Genomic DNA, 20,169 nt, shown 5'->3' on the forward strand with positions numbered 1-20,169 from the left:
AAGGAAATTTTAGTCCAAGCTCCTACTATTCAAAAGCTCAGAACCGAACGTCCGGTTTCGGTCATAATGTCAAGACTAACAACCGAAAGTCTAGTTTCGGTCCTTCCTTTTACCAAAGAAAACCAAACTCAGGAAAGGACATCAAAGGAAAGGGAAAGCTTGATTCAGATTCCGATTTCAATAATAAGAAAAAGTCAGCTAACCCTCGGACTAACAAGAAAATTCCAAAACCATGTAACAACAAACCATCTGAAACACCAAAATCTAAATTAGATAAAAACAAAATCAAGGTGTATACAATCAAAAGAAAGAATGAAACCACTCTAATAAAAAGAACTTACTTGGTTGATCTTTCTGTTGCTATTCCTTTTTCTGTAAAAGACTCACCTGGGCCCAAAAAACTTTGGGTTCCTAAATCTGCTTGAATTTGCAGGTTATAAGTGACGAGCAATTCGATGACGAATGGTACATAGACAGTGGCTGCTGGCGTCACATGACAGGAAGGAAGGAAGAGCTGAGGGAGTTTCGGTCCCTTAAGGATGGTGGATGTGTGAAGTATGGAAATAACTCTTATGGAACAATCAAAGGATATGGAATGATAACTAACGGAGACTTCTCGATTCGAAAAGTAGCTTATGTGGAAGGATTGCAGCACAACCTCATTAGTGTATCTCAATTAGTTGTGGGAACTGGTTTGAAGGTTTCATTCGATGATGAGGGATCTGAAATAATTGAGAAGCAATCCAAAAGGGTTTTGTTGAAGTCTGAACGCAAGGGAGAGATGTATCCTTTAAATCTCAACCCAATTCGAGGTAAACCAGCAATATGCCTGTTGTCAAAGGCGAACACTGATGAAAGCTGGTTGTGGCATCGACGCTTGTCGCACCTGAACTTTAAAGAAATTAATAAGTTGGTGCTTAGTGATCATGTTCGAGGCCTTCCTCTTCTCAAATTTGATAAGGAACACCTGTGTGCAGCATGTGAGATGGGAAAACAAAGCAGAAAGAGCCATCCTACACGTATCAATACAAAGATTGTTGAAGCTCTTGAACTTCTGCATATTGACTTATGTGGACCTTCGGCTATCGAAAGCTTCGGTGGTAGTAAGTTCATTCTTGTCATAGTGGATGATTTTTCACGCTTCACCTGGGTTTTCTTTCTTAAACAGAAATCAGACGCGACTCCCAAGTTGAAGACGTTCATCAAGCAAGTGGAAGTGCAGCTGCGAAAGCTGGTGAGGAACATTAGAAGCGACAATGGGCTTGAATTCAAGAATAAAGATTTTGAGGATTTTCTGGCTGACAAGGGGATATCTCACAACTTCTCGGCTCCCTATACACCACAGCAGAACATAATTGTTGAAAGGCGAAACCGTTCTTTATGTGAGGCAGCCCGAACCATGCTAAGCTTCGCTGCTCTTCCGCTATATTTCTGGGCTGATGCAGTGGCAACCGCGTGCTATACTCAGAATCGATCATTGCTTAACAAACGATTCTCCATCACTCCATATGAGATTCTGAACAATCGAAAGCCCAACGTTAAATTTTTCCACGTGTTCGGTTCAAGGCGCTTCATTTTCAACTCGAAAGAGAACCAAAACAAGTTTGACGTCAAAGCCGATGAAGGAATTTTTCTTGGTTATTCACTAACTTCAAAGGCATATAGAGTTTTGAACAAACGCTCCAAACGTATTGAAGAAACATATTATGTAACCTTTGACGACAACTACATGAAGAAGGTTCAAAGAAGCGAAAGTGCCTTGGGGGAAATATTTCCTGAATCAGGACAAGTCTCGGTTCCCATTTCCAACTTGTTTGAAGAGTACATTAGGCTATTTGATGAACCAGAGAAGGCTGTGCACTCAGAGGCGAAAGCAGAAGACAACAAAATCGACAATCTAAAGAAGATCATTGATGAAGCTGCCAAAGAAATGGAAAATGAACCTCCTAAACCAACTGGTGGTCAACCCTCACCTGACACTCCAAACAACGACTCAAAGTTCAAGGGGGAGGGTTCGTCTACACCTAAACCTACCGTTCTGTCTTTCGAAGGGGAGCATCTAACTCAAGCCTCAACCCATAAAAGTCCAGTCGAGGGGGAGAATCCAACTTCATCCCCAACCAATGATAGTCAAATCGAGGGGGAGGATCCTACTCCAACACAGGAGGCGAATTCTGAACCTGACAAGGGATACGCTTCGCCACTTGAGGGGGAGAATGAGAATACAAATGACGAAGGTGATCAATCAGAACTTGAAGAAGAGGTAAATGCAGAGTTGGATCCAGCCTATGACCCAAATTACCCTCCTCTAACGAAATGGACTAAGGATCATCCCAAAGCACAAATAATTGGTGAATCATCTGAGAGAGTTCTAACACGTTCTCAGTTGAAAGCGAAACAAACTGCATTATTCTCTAATGTTGAATTCTGTATGTTTAATTCGTTTGTCTCCAAAGTCGAACCGAAGACAGTTAATGCTGCACTTGATCATTCTGATTGGGTACAAGTAATGCAAGATGAACTCCATGAGTTCGAACGAAATCAAGTTTGGAGGCTGATTCCAACTCCAAAGGATGCTTCAGTGGTCGGCTTAAAATGGGTCTTCAGGAATAAGTTGGACAAAGAGGGAAACGTTATACGAAATAAGGCTCGGTTGGTGGTGAAGGGATATTGCCAAGAAGAAGGAATAGAGTATGAGGAGACCTTCGCTCCTGTAGCAAGGTTGGAATCAGTTAGAATCTTTCTGGCATATGTTGCTCATAAAAACTTCGAAGTTTTCCAAATGGATGTAAAATGTGCTTTCTTAAATGGAGAACTAGAAGAAACGGTGTATGTTGAGCAACCACCTGGGTTCGTGAACAAGAAATTCCCTAATCACTGCTATGTGTTGGATAAAGCTGTATATGGTCTGAAGCAAGCACCGAGGGCCTGGTATGAAACTTTAACTCGCTTTCTTAAAATGTCGAAATTTAAGCAAGGTTCGGTTGACCCAACCTTCTTTCGAAAGAAAGAAGGCGAACATCTAATGATAGTTCAGATTTATGTCGATGACATCATCTTCGGCTCCACGAATCCTAGCTTAACGGCTGAATTCAGGAAGTTGATGGAGACTAAATTTGAAATGAGCGCAATGGGTCCGATTAATTTTTTCCTTGGTTTGAATATTAGACAGGGACCAGAAGGTATTTTTATTAACCAGGAGGCCTACACAAAGAACTTGCTGGAAAAGTTCGGTATGACGGGAGATTCGAAAGTGAAGGTTCCTATGGCATTTGGCACTAAGTTAACACCATCTCTGGAAAAACCTGCTGTTGACATAACACTATATCGTCAAATGATAGGATCCCTTATGTATCTAACAGCTACTAGACCGGACATTATGTTTTCTGTTTGTTATTATGCCAGGTTTCAAGCAAATCCAAGAGAACCTCACATGGTGGCAGTGAAAAATATTTTCCGTTATCTGAAGCGAACCTCGTCTCTCAGTCTCTGGTACCCTGCTAGATCTGGATTCTTTATTCAAGCTTTTTCTGACGCCGATCTTGGAGGATATGGTCTGGACCGAAAGAGCACAACTGGTGGATGCCAATTCCTTGACGGTAAACTTGTTAGCTGGCAGTCCAAGAAGCAAACATGTGTGTCTCTTTCAACAGCCGAAGCTGAGTACATAGCTGCAGCATCCTGTACCTCTCAAGTGATATGGATGCAAAGCCAACTAAGAGACTATGGACTAAGTATGAAGAAATACCTCTCTATTGTGACTCAGAAAGTGCGATAAGAATATGTCACAATCCAGTGCAACACTCAAAGACAAAGCATATTGCACTGAGATATCATTTCATCAAGGACCATGTAGAAGATGGGAACGTGGAAGTACATTTCGTTTGGTCCTCTGATCAATTGGCTGATATATTCACTAAAGCCTTACCAGAAGCAAGCTTCAATAAAATTTTACAAGGTTTGGGAATGATGGAAGCAGAGTCGATACCGAACCCTCAAATCTATCTCTAAATTAGACAAGCGAAATAGAGCGAACGCTCGGTCTATTTCGGTTCCGGATTTTTCGGGAACCGAACGCTCAGTCTATTTCGGCTCCATAATTTTCGGGAACCGAAATGAACCGAACGCTCGGTCTATTTCGGCTCTGGACTTTTAGGGAACCGAAATGAACCGATCGCTCGGCTTATTTCGCTTCATTCTTTTAAGGTTTGGTTTCGGCTGTAAATTTTATTTATTTTTTTTAAGTTTTTACTCTATTTTCACTTTTATTTTTTTTAAGAGTGTTTTGTGCTAATTTCTTTTTTCTTTTATCTTTATGTTTTTATTATTTTTCAGAAAACTTCAAAAATCAAAAAATATTTTTTTCTTTTATCTTTCTGTTTTTATTATTTTTCAGAAAACTTCAAAAATCCAAAAATATCTTTTCTTTTATCTTTCTGTTTTTATTATTTTTCAGAAAACTTCAAAAATCCAAAAATATTTTTTTGTTTTTTTGTTTTGTTCTCTTTGTTTTGTTTGTATGGTTTGTTTGTTTTGTTTGTGTCGTTTGTTTATTTGGAGCTAAGGCAGGTATGATTCCTTTCATAAGAACTAGTTAAGTGTCCCTAGAAGCATGCTGTTGTATGTCGACCGAAGCCTCTAAGACTACGAGCAAGGCCTTAATGATACGATCTATACCTATCGTTTCTTCCCAATCAGGCTGTTAAATACACTCATGTCAAGAGCTACCTTACTCTTCTCACAAGAGTTAAGAGTTTTCTGCTTTGTCACGTTTATATAGCAGAGGTACTTTCGGTTCCTTAACCACCTTCCTTATATTCTCCATCAACTTTCGGTTCACCACTCTAACCCTTGAGACTCTCAGCTTTTACCACTGAGGTTTATGGTTGCATAACATCTGTGTTTATGATCTTAGATATGTACACCACGTGCTGAGTGAAACCCAAAATCCAACACCAACAATGAATTGACGGTGAATCTTTTTATTCAAGATCTTACTTGTTACCTAACGAAATCTCATTTTATTTTTGAGCAGTCTTTTATGAAATTGTCTAACACCAAGGCATTTCTACCCAAAAAGATCCAGTTTGTTTTTGTTTTTGAGATTTTTATAATATCTTTAGTCACTACAAATTATATCCAACCTACTTGTTCAACAAACTATATCGGTCTCACAAGTACTTCATCCAACATTCGGTCTTATGTTGAGTATCGATGTTCGGTTGAAGATAAGCCACCTTTAGACTATTATTTAAAAGAAGCCTTTCGGTGTTTCTTTACAAGCACTCGATCGTATTTTATCGGGAAACCAAGCAAGCACTTCAAGTCTCTCTTGACTTTGAAGGAAGCGATTCTTTCCCGGAATCATCTGCTTTATGTCTTCTAACAGACATCACTCACATCCTATACACATTTTGCTTTATTTCTTTATCTTTTGTCACACTATTGCACGAAAATTTTTGTGATTTTCCAACATTCTGGTTGCTGTTCCTTTTGGTTCGTTTATTGTTTAAATTTTGGAGCAACAGTGGTTATCCTAATTTTTGGAGCGACGATGAATTTCAAATGACGAATTGTGGATAAGATTTTGGGCGCGTGAATTTGAACGGTTCCTAAAACCACACGTTCTGACGTATACCTAGGAGAAACTAACCTGTCACATCGCGCTTTTTCAGGCGACGTTTCAGTGACCGCATCATTATCATGAAGATTCTTTCTCTCTCCTGGCAACGATATATAAAGGGTTTCTAATTTCATTTGTCTCTTTTACCAGTAACAAACTCTCTCAATACACAGAGCGATTTGCAACTGTTCATCTTCCTCCTTTCCTCAACAATGGCGAATTCCTCATCTGCTCAGGATCAAACTGCTTCGTCTTCATTGCTCGCGATCAAACCAAACCAAAACATGATCATTCAACTCAACCCTTTTCTGTATGATTCATACATGCTACAAGTTGTTGAATGCCTGAAGTACTCTCCTCTGGTTCTCGCACTCACACGGGTGGAATCCGTCCCGATGTCTCTCCTATCGCAAGTCTACACTACTGCATCATATGACAAGAACAAGGAGAGGATCTACTTCCAAATCTTCTCTCACAAGGCTTCGATTTCAAAAAGACGATTCTGTTCGCTGTATACAGCTGGCTGTGGATTCTTCTGTTATCTCACCCGATTTCATCACCACAACCCAACTCTTTACGATGCTCTACGAGATGGGATACACTGATGTTCTTACCACAGTGACCAAATTTAAGAAATCGTGCTTGTCGCCGCAGTGGAATGGGTTGCTAACTCTTATCAACAGGGGTTTAGCGGAGAGAGTTGCTGGGTCTGATGGTACCAGTAAGGGTTTTCTGACCATTCTCTATGGTCTTTACAATGGACTTAACCTCGATTATGGGTCCATCATCTGGTCTCAATTGGTACAAAGTCTCAACACCTCGACGAGGCACTCTGAAATCTCTTGTGGTCGTTTCTGGACCATCGTCACACGGAGAGCCATTGACTCTTTACAGATTCCGGTAATGAAGGATGCTTTAGTCGCTTCTGTGGCCATTTTCCATACGAAGAAGATCATCTTCTCCGATGCCTCCAAGTTCACTCACATTGGTTCTATTCCTGAAACGATGTACCGGTGTGTGTTAGCCGAAAGTAATGTGATGGCAGACTACCGAAAGCTTCCTTCCACAGGACCGAGAGTACTGACTCCTGAACAGCAAGCTGCTTTAGATGTTGTGGAGAAGCCGGCCAACCGAGGAAAACCGGTAAATACCAAGAAAGTGACAACCGAAGGTCCTTCTTCCAAGCCTGCCAAGTCTAGAAAACGAAAAGCTGAAAAGGGTGATTCTTCGGCTCCTAAGAAGGTTAAAAAGATAACAAAGAAAACCAAAAGTCCTTCTCCTTCTAGCTCAGAAAATGATGAGGAGCGAACAGAAGACGAGGAAGAGGAAGTTCAGCGAGGCAATACACCTCCTCGTTCTCCCACTCCAACTGAACCACTTCAAGATAAGATTCCTACTCCTCCTCCATCTCCACCGAGAACAATTGTTCCAGTTTCGGTTGCTCCCGTTCCACCACCCACTACATCTCAAATCACAACTTCTGTCCCACCACCACCAGCAGTTAGTACCATACCTATCTCTACAACTCCTTTACCACCACCAATCTTTTCAACCGCAACTACTACAACCACTCCTACCACCACAACAACCGCACCTCCAGTCAATGTTAACGTATCTGATACGGGGGCACATCCTGAAACCGAACCTCCAGTTACTTCTAAACCTCTTTCACCCTCACCTTCATCAGATTCTGGTGCTACTCTAGGAGGTGATAATGTTGAGTTCGACTCGACTTATTACAGTCCCTATCGGCTTCCAACAGACGAAGATGAAGAGACTCCTGTCACACGCCAACAGTTGCAGAGCATTGATGACAAGCTTGATCAATTACTTGCCGCTTCTAAGTCCTATAATGATGTTGTGCTCAAAGCTTTTCTTGACACCGCTCTTGAGAAATATACGGGCGCTATTGACAAGTCTACACAAGCGGTTGAAGCATCTACTTCTTCTTGCAAGAAGGCCACTACTGAAGTTACAGAACTTGTTCACAGTTCTCAAATTTTTCTCGAATCCCTCAAAGGCCATACTGATTCCAATGCGGCCAAAGTGAATGCTTCAGTTGATTCTTTATCCAAGTCACTTCAAGAGGAGCAAGCTAAATTTGAAGTTGTTCATTCTTCCATTCAAGCTGAGAACACTTCTCTCATTAGCTCAGTGACTTCTCGCCTTGAAACACTCCAGGCTGATTTAGCAAAGGAGAGTGCCTTGAAAGAAGATCTTGCACGCCAAGCCTCCACTATTGAAGTCCAGAAAGTTCAATTGGATAAAGCTGAAAAGGAAATTTCCTTGTTGAAGACTGAGAGAGCTGTATTCCGGAGTTGTGCTGGTGATGTAAAGACTATGCTTACTGATCTTCTTAGTGCTCACGATCCGATCCTTACTCTGACCATCAGGAATCATCTGACTTCCAAGCTCCTTCCTGCTCTTGCACTCCTACATGAAATGAAGGGTGTTTCGGAGAGATTCGTACCTCCAAAACAAGGGGGAGAAGGTGTTCAATCTACTCAACTGAAGGTTACTATCAAAACCGAATTTACTCAACCGAAGGTGGTCAATGTCAAAACCGAACCGAAGGGTAATGAAGCTTCGGGTTCTGGTAATCAAGATAAAAAGAAGGGTCTGGATGATGATAGTGAAGAAGAAGAAGAAACAATTGCTGAAGCCCTGAAAAGAAAGAAAAGGGATAATGAATTGGATGAAACCCTTCGGGTTACGAAGGAAGCAGAAGAAAGGGAGAGAAAGAACAAGGAAGAGTAAGATGCCTTGAATTTCAAAAAGGCCTTGTTTCCTCTTTGGACGAGACAAACGCTCATCAAAGAAGCAATAGAGTTTCCTAGCGTATACTGGCTGGAACCTGTAGCCTCTTTTGATTGTGAGAATTCAAGGGACTCACAGTTCGATATGCCTATAACACGAAAGGCATTTATTTTTCATTGCTTTGATTCGACTGTTCAAGTTCCCTCCCCTCATCCTAAAGTTGATCGTGAACTTATCGAATTTTATCTCAAGTTTGGTCAGCCTCAGTACTTGACATGGAGTGCTCAGAAGATTATTACTGTCAAGGTGCTGAAACCTTCGCCTGCAGGGAAGTTCATTAATGTCAGTTTCAAAATAACACGAGGTTCAGCAAACTCGGTTTCGGTTATATCCCTGGCAGATCTTCCAAACTTGAATCCTCATGATTGGATCTTGTTGTTTAACATTCTGCTCACTAATGCAAGAGAATATGAGCCGATCCTAGATCATTTAAAGAGGATGTTGGCTTCTTATATCCATGAAGTTGCTGAAATGGATCAAAAGATTGCGAAAGTCTTTAAGAAGAAACCCACTATAAAGCCAACTGAAAAACCTGGAGATGTGAACAAAATGAAGATGGCCCAAATTGATTCAACACATCTTACAGTGATGTTTACAAAAGGTGAAGTTAATCGATTTCTTTTTGCACTTGTTGATAAGCATCTGTTCTCAATGGACTGCTTAGAGCACATCATCAATATCATACATCGGTGCAAGCAGAATTCTGATGCAGACAAAAAGAACTTCATAGACATGCTTCGGTGGTATATCACGTTTCGTCATACTCTTTTGGCCATCATACCGAAGGTGTTTAAGACTGTCAAGAAGTCTTCCATAGCTCAACCGAACTGAGCTTTCGGCTCCATTGACGCAAAGGGGGAGATTGTTGGGTATTTTATGTTGCGTCATGGGCTTGTTTTTGTATATCCAGATTGGGCCTTTCCATCCGTGATTATTATGTAGGGTTATGCTATAAATAGTGCATGCATGTATGCATTAGATACATTCTTGATTATTACTCTTATTGTTTTGTAACCCTAAACACCTCTACAGTCGAAGTTCTTAATCGAGCTCTTCTGAGGTGTTAAAGTTTAATCATTCGACATCAGTTAAACCATTCTTGTGTTCATCATTACGTCTTTATTGTTTTTCTGCTTAGAATCTATCGATCCTACTAGAACATTGTTCTAACATAGATTCATAGAAAATCCAGATATCATATTGATTTCAAGTGAAAACATGTAAGTTAAATGTAAACCATAACGTGTTCAATTCTATTTTCATCAATGTCAATCTTCTCCATACAATAGACGTAATTTGTTCATGAAACGTATAGTTTGTTAAACCACAACGTATATAGCTAATGCTCACTTCTAATTTCTGAGTAATGTTAATGTAGGGATCTGGTCCTTTTTCAGCTTTCATCTTTGACCAAATCAGCTCAAAGTGTTTATTTCTGAATTCTGAGACTAGGAGGGTGTTTCAGGTAATTAAACTTCTTTTTTGGAATAACATGACATATTGTTTCCATAAATGTAATTCTGATGATTGTTGCAGCTTCATTGACTGGTACTATCTGAAGAAGTTTACAGAGGTATATCAGTGTATCAAATTGAATTTTAATCTAACCATTCCAGAATGAGGCATTCTGGAACGTATTTCAGACTAATTTTCAGGTGGATCGGCCCATTACTGTGCCTCCGGAATTCCCATTCTGGATTATCCATCCATGTTCCAGATTGGAAATTTAAATTTCAAATTCCGGAATATTATTTGAAAAAATCGAGACCTTCGCCTTCATTCTGGATCTTGCTCTGACTTTCCGATTCGATTCTGACACGCGACCCTGATCGTGATTCCGATCTCCGACACGCAACTCCGACATGGAAAAAGAGCACTACGACCCCGTTATTTTACGAGTACGTTCTTCACTTCAAAAACCTAGTTTGCCTGTTTGTATAAGGTGCTTATTCATTTACAATTACTGTTCCGTAATGCGTAGAACACCTCCAGAATGAACTAAAAACGTTCCAGAGTTTAAATTAAAGTGTAACACCCTATTTTTACCATTCCATAGTATTCAATATAAACAAATGTTTATATAATTCAAAGTGGAAATATATTACTCTTTAGCCCAAGAAAAATAAACTGAATCGTCCGTAAATTGTAAAAATGAGTGCGCCAAAACATATATATATATATATATATATATATATATATATATATATATATATACACGTCTCCCCGATCCCAAGAATATAACTTTCGTAGAAATCTGACTCTGTATGAATTAGATATGATTTTTATAAGATATAAAAGTCAGCCGCACATAAGAAATGTGTGACGTAAAAAGCTACGAAGAAAATGGTTGACCTTTAGCTAAAGTCACCAAAAGGAAAATCATAGTACTCTTTAATATATGAATTTTGAGAAAAAGAATGCCAAAAACAGATTCCGTACAAGATAGTTATGATTTTAGCAAAACCATATAATTAAATAAAAATATAGATGAAAAATAAAGTAAGAATTAGTTGTTCGGGTCTAAAGTAAAGTTGTAGATCTCGACGAGAGCTTTCTGAGGATATGAAGAACGTCAAAAACAGAGTTCGTATGAAGAAGTTACGAAATTTACAAAATTTACGGTTTACGTCGCACGTGGTGCGCGACGTGCGCTCTAGAATGTGAAAATGCGGACCATGGAGAGCCTGACACGTGGTAAAAAAATGGTGGGGATATGTATCCTTAAAATGCACGACGTGCATAGTATTTATACGCCGTGCACCCCAAAAATCTCCTATAAAAGGGCAGCAACCCTCATTATCTCCCTCACACCCTCCAATTCTCTCTCTCGATATTTTGAGTTATAGTTACGAAATCTCCTTAGTATTTAGGATTGTTTGGTGAAGCTTTGAGGCCCCAGAGAGCCCGAAAACTAGTAGCTATCAGGCTGGAGTTCTGCAAGTGCAATTTCCAGACTTTGTCTAGGAAATCTCTCTAAGTTAAGCTACACTCTTTTGCATTCAGTGTAACTTATAATTATAATCATAATCGTTATTATGAACCTATAATTAAGATTTATCAGTAATTCCATGTTATAATACTGGTTAATCCACTTACAGGAGAAGTGTCTAGAATGGTCACGTTGGCTTGGTTGTTGGATTTCAGAAAAGTTATATGCCGAAATGATCTTGCCTCCCAAATGTCCTGTCTGGCGAATCCTTACTTGATAGATCTATCAGTATTCATTGGGGTTAGTGATAGGTCTAACCTATGTTACCAGATCGCCGTAGAAATTAGCTGGTTATAGTATTATTGGTTAATACTTGTTAGGTGTGTTACCCGTCTGTTGGATCACCAATTGGATCGCTCATATTCTGTCAATCATCTAAGTAACTGTCCAGGTGAGTTAATCTCACTATTTTATGTATTCCAGTATATATCCATGTATGTTAGGATATAGGAATTAGCAGTGTAAATCCCCTAATGTAGTTTTCAATGTCCCTGTAGAGCTGAATATGTAATATCTATGTGTGTGATTATTGATATGCTTATAAGTTATTACGAATTAGTTAGGGGATGATGGCTGATATTGCCATATTTATACATATTTTTAGGCAATATTTAATTACATTTTTATTAATATTTTGGTTATTTGCATAGAATTATGGTACTTATAAGGATAAATTGTTATTTGCAGCCAAAGTAGAAACATTTTCGAAGAAAGGGACCAAAATTGACAATACTTGGAACTTTAGAGACTTGAAGATTTAAAAGAAAAGAAACCACGAAATCTGCTATACTCACGTCGTGAGATGTTGTTGGGTCAAAAATATGGTTTATACTTTACTTTTCTAGGAAAATGTATTTTTGTGTCTTGGACCGTAAACAGCTTGGTGTTTACGTCCATATACGTGTTTACGGTTATGTTTACGGCCGTGAACAGGTTTACGGCCGTAAACCCATTTACGGCCCATGTTTTTCATGTCTACTATATATAGGGTGAGGAGTGCATAATTATAATAGAATATAGGAGCTTAAGTGTGTGTATTTGAAGGTGTTCTAGAGAGAGAGAAAAGAGAGTGTGTGTTAGTGTGTGTGAATCTTGTATCTGGATCTTCATTCATATCAATACATACAAGATTCATCATCTTCTTCTTCTCCTTCTCTTCTATTTGATCTGACATCATCCAATTGATTGGGATTCCGCACCATCAATTGGATCTGATTGATACACAAGCAAATTAGGGACTTACAATTGGTATCAGAGCTTGGATTGTATCAGTCATTTTTGTCAGATCTGGAACATATTTGATCTTATTTTTGAAAAATTCCTGCATTTTTGGATAGATCTCTGAAAATTAAGGGGGGTTTGTTCTTCGCGTTTTTTATCGAGTTTTGGAGCAAAAAGTGGCAAAAATCGCTGTTTTTGGTCGTAACCAGCGAGGGGGTGGCGGCGTTTACGGTCAGCAGCTAGGGTTTCCGAGATTACGGCCTCGGAGTTTACGGTCCGAGATTACGGCTCGGAGTTTACGACCTCGGTTTGCGGTCCTCGGTGGTTTACGGCTCAGCAACGTTTATGGCCTCGTCCTCACATCCAAGCATCCTCGCATCGCATCTCAGCCTCGCATAGGATCCGAAGTTCGCAGCAGCATCTTCCTTCGCATATTAAAAAAAGGGAAACGGATTTGGGGGGTGCCGGGGATCGAACCTGCGACCTCTGGTTCATCAGCAAGGCACCTTACCAGCTGATCTAGCCTACTAGATGGAATAACACTTCGAAATTTAATTCAAAACCACTCCCTGTCGCTTCTAGTTTCGCAAATTTCACACTTTTAGCCCAAAATTCAATTTCTTTTCATTTTAAATTCCAATTTCAACCAAAAAAATTTAGTGTTTAATTTTTGACTTTTATTTTTGACTTTTTACTTATAATTTTGACATTGACTTTTAAAACTTGACCTTTGACTTTAAACTTTGACTTTCTCGTTTAACTTTTAAATTTTCAAATTTAGCTTTTTAAGTTTGACTTTTCAAGTTTGACTTTTAAGTTTGACTTTTTAAATTTGACTTTTGAAGTTGACTTTTGAGTTTTTAGTCAAAGGGCATATTTAAAAAAAATGAGTTCTTCAAACGTTCCAGTCAATGAAGTTTCATGTAATCCATCTTGTAAAACTACGATTAAGTTTCTTCGGGAACAAATTGATTTATTAAAAAGAGAAGTTGAGGACCTGAGATATGAAGGATATCAACTCAGGAAAGGACAGAAACCCCTAAAGGCCCAGTTAGACACAAAAATAAAGGACTTTAAGAGAATTTAGACAGAATACAGTGAAAAATGTGAACTTTATGATTATATTAAGAGACAAAATGATGAGTTAACTACTGAGCTTGATACATTAAAGACACAATTTGAAACTGCAAATTTTGATTTTAGAAAATTTGATGGATCAAGCGAGGTAGTTGCCAACATGATTGATCACTGCATGCAATTTAAACGAAACCAGCAAAAGGGTTTAGGATATGATAGTGTACCTCCTCCTTATAATCATACATATCAGTATCAACCCTTGTCTAAAGAGGAGATTGCCAACAAACCATTCATGGTTTATGGCAAGCCATCTGGTTTTGTTTCAGGAGGATTTATTAATGTTGAAAGTACTAACCTTTCTACTTCCCCTGCAGATCAATCCTTAGATCAGTCAAAGCAAGAAGCTGAAGGAAATGTTTCTGAACCTGTTGTTTCTGTTTCAAATGATAACTCTTTTGTTTCTGATGTTAAAATTAATGATACATCTTGTGATGCTTCTGCTCCGGATCATGTTGAGTTAATTTTTTTTGACATATTTGATGATTTGTTTGAAAATACTGATGTTCCTGTTTCTAGCACATCTACTTCTTGTGCAGGTAAAGTAGTAAAGGATGAGGATAAGGATGCAAATTCTGATGATTCTGTGTCAAAGACTGATAACTCAAATTTCTTTGATGTGTTTGATTTTTTGTTTGACAATTCTGATGTTCCTGATTCAAGCACATCCACTTCACCTCCACCCTCACCAGTCACACAACCTGTTGTTGGTAAATACAGGTCACCAAAACAAGAAAATCAGAGTGCCTGTTGCAAGTGTGCTTGTGGGAATAACAAGAGACAAGGCAAGGATACGCCACCAGGGGCAGGAAGAAACAACTTCACAGTGAAGAAAAAGACATGTTTTCACTGTGGAACACCTGGACACATTGCCAGAAATTGTCCTAATCGCGCATACGTTCCCTACTATGCACAAGGGTGGCAGAACGCGCCAAGAGGGAGATACTCCAAAAGAAACCCCTCAAGGTCACGTTCAGACAATGGTGACTGGAACGCGCAGAAGGCCAAGAATCAAACCCACAAGGCCAAGAATCCAACTCCCAAGAACAAGAAGGGAATGTCGGCCAAGAAGCCAAATCCAAGAGATGCTCCCGTGAAGCCAAAATCAAAGTCATCTCAACGGCCGACATCAAGATCAAAAGCAAGTACTGAGCCACCCATCAGATCGAAAAAGAAATGGGTTAAACCCAACTACAAATGGGTTCCAAAGGCTCACTCTCCCAAATCTTCTAACGATTCTAATATTTCTTCATCTTCTGTTTGTGATAAACAGGATATGTCGTGGGAGAGAGTACCGTGCAAAGATGACAAAGGTCGACCCAGTTTCAAAATGGACTGGGTTCCAAAGACCAACTGATCCCGATCTGTGTCGGAACAGCTATGGAGGCATATCATCAGACCTCGGTTTGTTGGTAGTGGTTGTTCCAGGCACATGATAGGGGACATCTCTTAACTGTACAACATTCAGATCTTTGTTTGAGAATATGTGTCCTTTGCGGGAAAGGAAGAAAAGAAGAGATCACAAATGGGGTTAGTGCTTAATGACATGAAGAATTTTCGGATCTGTTCTGAGATTATGCGTGCTGTTCTCAGACCTTCTGTATGCAAATTCAATCGGTGAATTACGGTTTGCGTTTTCTTCTCTATACTCCTGAGTTTATCTTACTCTGATTCATTTTAAAGACAATTTTTCATTTTCTAATAGTTTTTTGTTAGTAGGTATTGTTTGGGAAGTGATATGAAGTCTAGTGCTAAAGGGCAATATGCAATTCGTGTAATGCACTAAAGTCGAATTGTCTAGACTCTGTATTCAATGTGCTGGTAGGCACAAAGGATTCAAATGGACTAGACATTGATTGACCATGAAAGGACTAGACAATATAGACTTAGATATTTTCATTTGGACTGACCATACGACGCTCGAGTAGATTGAGCAGTGAGATAAACATGGGAACCTGCGAGATACACTAAAAGTTAATTATTTAGAACTGTGTCTGATCATTTCCTTGATGTATGGACTCATGTCCTTAATTCCGGTATGGATAGGGCAACTGGGGGGTTCTGATAAAGTAGGTCTGTAGGAAATTATTTTCTTGCTTTCTATCTGTCAGTCATATGTTGCTTCCTTTGCGTGATTGGAACATATCCGACCTGGATTGCAACATATGCAACTCTAATTCTACGCACCTCCTTATCTATGAAATTATTTCTATCTGTTAGCCATATGTTGTCCCCTCTGCGTGATCGGAAGATCCGACCTGGGACACAGCATATGCAACATTCTGCCTCTCAATCCCTCTATCTATGTTAGTCATATGTTGTTCCCTCTGTGTGATTGGAAGACATCCGACCTGGGATACAACATATGCACTTCTATATCTAACTTCCTCCTCAATGATTGAATACTCACCTAAAGTAAGGAGTTCTTTGGAAGTTCTTGATTATCGGGGTATATCGGGAAGTGGGAAACACGTTCTAGTACATCTAAAATTGAACCATTTAATAGGTTGTCTGTAGATCTTGCTGCATAATTTAAGTGGACAACAATATCCTTGGTCGTCGTCAGCCAAATGTCCATTTAGGAATATATATCACAATGACTTGTCATCTATATTCTGTCCAAATTGTCAACATCCTTTGTGTTTAAGTGGACCACAATACCGGTGATTGACCAGATCTAGACATGCAGGCGTGTGCTGATAAACGATATTGGATTGCTTGACAACTTTGATCCCAAATATTTTAGTTTTTTGTTAAATTTGTTCATAGTTTTCCTCTATGCACAAATTTAGGGGGAGAATTAAATAAAGAAAATTAAAAAAAAATTAAAAATCCAAAAATAGTGTTATTTCTGTTTTTATTTTTCTTTTTCAGAAAATCAAAAATCCAATAATATTTTTGTTTATGTTTTATTTTATTTTTTTGAAAATATGAAAAACCCAAAAATATTGTGTGCTAAATTTTCTTTTAGTTTTGTTTTGTCTTAAAAAGTGAATTCAGGTGAAGATGAAACTCATGGAGTTTGTGTCGAAGATTTCTGAGCCAAGGATTCATCCGTGATCATCGAAGAATTCTCATTCGAAGGAGCAAGAAATGAAGATTATTCTTTCAACATTCAATCCTTCAACCCCAGAAGCCAGGTCAAGCTGTAATTGAAGATTATGTGACATATTGCATTGAAGCCTCCTCAATCAATTTGCTGCTATCTTTGTACCTGCTGAAGTGATCCAGAAGATTAGTTCTCTCTGATAGTCTCTCTGAAGATTCTCAAGCTGAAAGCAAAATTTTCAAGAATCTTTTCAAGAAGCCTCCTCACCCGACGTGCGTTCAAAGCCAAATTCTGAAGAAAAGCCCAACTGCTCAAGATGAAGTCATTCATTAAAGATTCATATGTTCATCTTGAAGTCATGAAGATATCGAAGATTAAAGCTGAAGCAAAAGCTCCCAATGAAGATTAACAAGAAAAGCCAGCTACTTTTTAGGGGGAGCTTGTTGGGTCAATTAAGAAAAGAAAGCTATAAACCAAGGGGGAGATTGTTGGGTCAAAAATATGGTTTATACTTTACTTTTCTAGGAAAATGTATTTTTGTGTCTTGGACCGTAAACAGCTTGGTGTTTACGTCCGTATACGTGTTTACGTCCGTATACGTGTTTACGGTTGTGTTTACGGCCGTGAATAGGTTTACGACCGTAAACCCATTTACGACCCATGTTTCCCATGTCTACTATATATAGGGTGAGGAGTGCATAATTGTAATAGAATAGAGGAGCTTAAGTGTGTGTATTTGAAGGTGTTCTAGAGAGAGAGAAAAGAGAGTGTGTGTTAGTGTGTGTGAATCTTGTATCCGGATCTTCATTCTTATCAATACATACAAGATTCATCATCTTCTTCTTCTCCTTCTCTTCTATTTGATCTGACATCATCCAATTGATTGGGATTCCGCACCATCAATTGGATCTGATTGATACACAAGCAGATTAGGGACTTACAGATGTCTAGATTCACGACGTGATTTGGAGTGTTCTAGAAGATATGCATCTGGATGAAAAAGTCCTTGTCGAACATATTTATCTCATACTCAATACGTGAGGCTTATCGGCTCACGACGTGAACTCGGCAAAATCAGAAATTATAAATACCTTAGTCCATTACGATTTGAGGGACTTTTTGGCTGCCTTGGAGGGTTCCTGAAGACGAATTGGAGAAGAAGAAAAGTTCTGGAATTGGTTTTCAACACCAAGGAAGAAGAAGTTAAATATTTGATTCATATTTTGGTACATTTAAACATGCTTTTGATTATGGATTTTGTTTGCTTAGTTGCTAGTATGTCCAGCTAAATCTAGCTGCTTCTGTTAGCTAGATGAAGCTGGAACTCATGGTTTTTATACATTAGATTTGACTTTACTTGTTGGTATTATGCTTGTGTTTGGTTGATTTTACCTAGCATGTTTGATTCAAATTTTGATTGCTTAAATTTCTTGTTCTGTGTAGTTAGTGAATACAAATCTGCATGAACTTGAATACCTAATAATTCAGTGAACACTAGTTTATTAGAGCTAAGATCAAACCAATCTTAGATAAGCAATTGGATCATTGAATTAGGCTCTGCAAGAGAACTCATATTATGACCATAATTGTGTTTATCAAATTAATCTTACATGGCTCCAATCTTATTCAATAATTGATTCTATGTTAACTATTGTGTGACCATACATAGACTTACATGAATCAATCAATGTTAGTAGATTTAGAACTAAATTGCTAATACTATCTTAATTGGTACCAACAGTAATTTTCATAGCTAATTTATAACCCATTGAGTGAAAGTGGATTCGAACTAACATAAGTGTTTGTTTAATTGATTGAGTTGTGTTAAAGAATTAAGTTCATCTAAACTTGCAAAATTAGATAAAACCCCTTCCTTTGTTAATAATTAGGTTAATTTAGTAGTAGATAAATTAATTAGTCAAAACCGTTCCATGTGATCGACACCCGACTTACCCTACTATTCTATAATTTTGACTAGGTACACTGCCTAGGTGCAATTTAGTTAGTTAAGGTAGTTAGGTTATAAATATTAAAATTAGGTGTAGCTAATTGTACACATCAAGTTTTTGGCACCGTTGCCGGGGAGCGGCTTATTTGATAGTGATTTATTTTGCTTTAAATTAATCGATCCTTTTTGTGGGGTAAAACCTGCAAAAAGTTATTTTTCAGTTTCGTTTATTTTCTTGCAGTACTGAACTCACGACGTGAGCATTAGTGGCTCACGACGTGAATTCAGTGATTTCCAGTTTTCTTTGTTTTTAGTTTGCTTTTCTATTTTAGTTCAATTTTACGTTTTATTTTATTTTGGAGGAGTACATGACCAGAGGATCCAATACACCTTTGGTGCCACCTCTTGAAGATCCAGAGTCTGCCCTTCACACAAAGAAGGATAAGAACGTGAAAGACGATCAAACACCAAAGAAGACACCCTTACAAGAGTTCAAGTCAGTATTCTCAAAGAAGTCGGGTAAGAAAACGGGAGAATCGAGCTCATCTACAAAGGAAAAGAGCAAGCTTACAAGTTTAGATCAAATACCTATCCCAAACGAGTCTGAATACGAGTCCGAGAACGAGTTTGGACTATATACGAGCGAACCCGAAGACAAGCCAAGCAACGAAATGGCGAACATTGAAGAAATGACAATGGGAGCTTACAAGAAGCATATTCGAGAAGATGTTGGTCCGGGATTAGTACAACTCGCGATTCCTGCCACTGCCACATTCGAGTTGAAGGGACATATCCTTAATGCACTAAAGGATATTCCGTTTTATGGAAAGGATCATGAGGATGCTTTCAAACATCTAGATGAGGTCAACGACATTGCTGACTATTTCAATGTCCCAAATATCAATAGAGATACTGTCTTGCTAAGGATGCTACCAGTTACTTTCAAAGGAGCTGCAAAAGACTGGTTGAAAGCACTCCCACCTGGTACGATCACTACTTGGGTTCAAATGCGTGAGCAGTTCCTAGACCAATTTTACCCACCATCCAAGATATCAAAACTCAAGTAGGCAATAGCCAACTTTGAGCAACAGTCGGGGGAGTCACTATACGAGGCATGGGAGCGTTACAAAGGATTGTTAAGGAATTGTCCTCAACATGACCTTAATATTCAGCAAGAGATGTCTATTTTCTATGATGGGGTCAATGTCATTACTAGACAACTCCTTGATTCGCAAGGCCCTCTCACGAAGAAGAATCCTAATCAGATCAAGGTGTTAATTGAAGAATTCGCAAAACACTCTCGTAAGTACCACAACCCAGGACAAGATGGAACCAAAGGCAGTGGGGGTGCACAATCTGAAGAAATGGATGCTATGATGGCGATGTTG

At 38.8% G+C, this 20,169-nt stretch overlaps 1 non-coding gene across 1 annotated transcript; it reads right to left on the reverse strand.

The window, feature by feature from the left end:
* Positions 1-19,836: 19,836 nt before the first annotated feature.
* LOC145168239 (small nucleolar RNA R71) lies at positions 19,837-19,943 on the reverse strand. Its single transcript, XR_013741807.1, has one exon. It is a non-coding gene; the product is annotated as a small nucleolar RNA R71 (small nucleolar RNA).
* Positions 19,944-20,169: the final 226 nt, after the last annotated feature.

Source organism: Lactuca virosa, chromosome 3 (genome assembly GCF_052849685.1).
Source record: "Lactuca virosa cultivar CGN04683 chromosome 3, Lactuca_virosa_CGN04683_v6, whole genome shotgun sequence".
In the NCBI taxonomy this organism is placed as follows: Eukaryota; Viridiplantae; Streptophyta; class Magnoliopsida; order Asterales; family Asteraceae; genus Lactuca; species Lactuca virosa.